Source organism: Osmia lignaria, unplaced genomic scaffold (assembly GCF_051020975.1).
Source record: "Osmia lignaria lignaria isolate PbOS001 unplaced genomic scaffold, iyOsmLign1 scaffold0011, whole genome shotgun sequence".
Taxonomy (NCBI): Eukaryota; Metazoa; Arthropoda; class Insecta; order Hymenoptera; family Megachilidae; genus Osmia; species Osmia lignaria.
In genome coordinates this window covers 137,501-140,000 of record NW_027478165.1, presented here as the reverse complement: position 1 = coordinate 140,000, position 2,500 = coordinate 137,501, and the positions used below count along the sequence as shown (strand labels likewise).

At 44.6% G+C, this 2,500-nt stretch overlaps 1 non-coding gene across 1 annotated transcript; it reads right to left on the bottom strand.

Annotated features, from left to right (window-relative positions):
• Positions 1-1,611: 1,611 nt before the first annotated feature.
• Positions 1,612-1,766, bottom strand: LOC143306474 (5.8S ribosomal RNA). Its single transcript, XR_013063849.1, has one exon. It is a non-coding gene; the product is annotated as a 5.8S ribosomal RNA (ribosomal RNA).
• Positions 1,767-2,500: the final 734 nt, after the last annotated feature.

Genomic DNA, 2,500 nt, shown 5'->3' with positions numbered 1-2,500 from the left:
ATATTCAATTTTTCCTCCTCTCTCGTTTCAAAATGTTTGTATTTATCGTTCGATGAAACGAGCACAAGAGGGAAAAAAAAGTTGAGACACGACGTTCCCATAATTTTCGTGTTATTTCCTTTTTGCTTCAAACATTTTGCGGACTGCAGCTTCGTCGTATTGCTTTTATCAATTTTTAACAATTTCAAAGCGAAGACAACTCGCAAGACGATCCATTTCGTCTCGGTTCAATTTTAACGTCCGTCCGTATTATTTTTTGTTCCACAAGAGATTTCGAATAGGTTTCTTTATTTATCATCCCTTCTTTTCGAGCGCCACGGAAGCAAGAGGAAAAGCAAGAGCGAGAGAACATTTCGCGTATACTTCATTTAACAATTTTAACCAACACGCGATGTACTCCACACACCTCTTAGATTTAACAACTGCTTTTCTCTTCTTCTCCCCTTAGCGCAAGGGTAAACCCCATTTGTCTCTTCTTTGGAACGCAACAAAACTTTCGAGGACTGGACGACCGAGCGATGGTCGCGCGGTCTTCGCTTATCTTTAACAAACGAAGTAGTCCGTATGTATTCTAAATGTTGAAGCCTCCTAGAGCTTTAAGCCATGCGAGACATTGAAATGCTGTTTTAACGGGAGCATGCATAATTGCTGCAAACATACTTTTATCACAAGTTCTAGCCACGCCACGGAGGCTTCGAAGTTCCTTCACCATTCGCTTTCCTCTCTTTTGTTACACAGTTTCAGACTACGATCAGGGGTACCGAAACGCTGTATTGATTGTAAACAACCATTTTTATCTTGGAGCGGAGCGTTCCTTTACTCGTTAGATTTGTCTTGTCGCGTGTGTATTCGCTTTTTCGACGCTTTTTAACCATTTAACTTGTTTAGCGAAGCTAAACGCACAGACAGACAAAAAAAAAGGAACAGCATCGCGCGTCAAACAGCGACGACCCATCTGAAGCGATCTTTCATTTATACACCGTTTGTAAACAGAGAGATGTATAAAGCGCGGGGAATCATTCGAAACCCTGGGGCTATTCGAGCTTGCATTTCAGCAAATTATCATCTCAAACATTTCACTCGTTTGCTTTTTCTAAATTTATAGGAGAGCTTCTTTCGTTTATTTTTGACACACCTTTCGTAAATATCGTTTCTGGCAACGTCGGGAGCGTGGATTTCTACAAGTGAACAATCGCGCCGATCCGATAACTTCCAGCAGGATGGAGAATCTTTATAGATTATCTTCCGAGAACTCGGTGCTTTCACGGGCGGTCGTTTATAAATTTTAACGAACGACTCGCGCGCCGTGACGCACTTGCGCTAGTTCGAAGAGATATTTCGAAATTTGTTTCTCTCCTTTAACGGCCTGCATTTAGTGTATCGGTTGCGATTTTCGTCACATCGTTTCCACGACAAACGCCGACGAACTGCCCAACTATCGCTCGTACGTTGCGACTCTTTCTTTGTTTATCGTTCATTCATTCTTTCAATTTCGTTCGATAATCCCGCTCCGAAACGTTCTACTTTCGTTGAACGACGGCGAGATGTTTAGAAAGAAATGAATTACTCTTTTTTCGAGAAGCAAACGCAAGCAGTCTTTTGTTAAGAAAACGACCCTCAGCCAGGCGTGGTCCAGGAATTGTATCCGTGGACCGCAATGTGCGTTCGAAATGTCGATGTTCATGTGTCCTGCAGTTCACACGTTGACGCGCAATTAGCTGCGTTCTTCATCGACCCACGAGCCAAGTGATCCACCGTTCAGGGTAATCGTAAAATTTTGTATTTCAAACTCTTTAGATCTTTAGAGTGTTATTTTCATTATTAACACGCATCACATTCGATACCCACATCACTCTCCCACCCGGCGCGTGCGGGAGAGCGAATTCGGGCGTCGCCAACGTATTTGTTTGTTTGTTCGATCGTTGACGACACGATCGCGTCCAAGGACGGAAACCGTCGGAGAAACGCCCAGTGGCACGCTCCTCTCGACGGTCGGGCGTAAAGTACATTTAAAAACCTTGAAAAGTACGAACGCACACAAGGAATGCGAGCGCGCGTCCTGTCGCTGAATCGTGGGTTGCGAGATTCGAACAGACACACGGCCGGCGACGATCGGTCTAACTAATGGACACATAGTTTTTCAAAGACTCGCTATCGTCGCTTCTCAGCCGGTCCGTAAACAACACACATCGATCAGGCGGACGCACGAATCTTACCACGGTGCGTGTTTCGTAGATTCCAGGTTACCCGCAAGTACCTCTCTCTCCCTCTCGAAAGAGGAATCTCGATCCGTCCTTTTTGGACAATGGAGAAATCTTTTTATCGCAACACGGATGGCAAAGAAACAACCAAAGCGTAGGAGCGTGGGGACGAGAGCGACGAAAAGAACGTCGCGAAAACAAAGTTTCGACGGTTGCTCGTTCTAATACATCGTAGTTTCAACTCTCTCAGTTTTAACCACTCCTAGACGCTTCGTAAACTTTTAACAATTCTTCGCCTC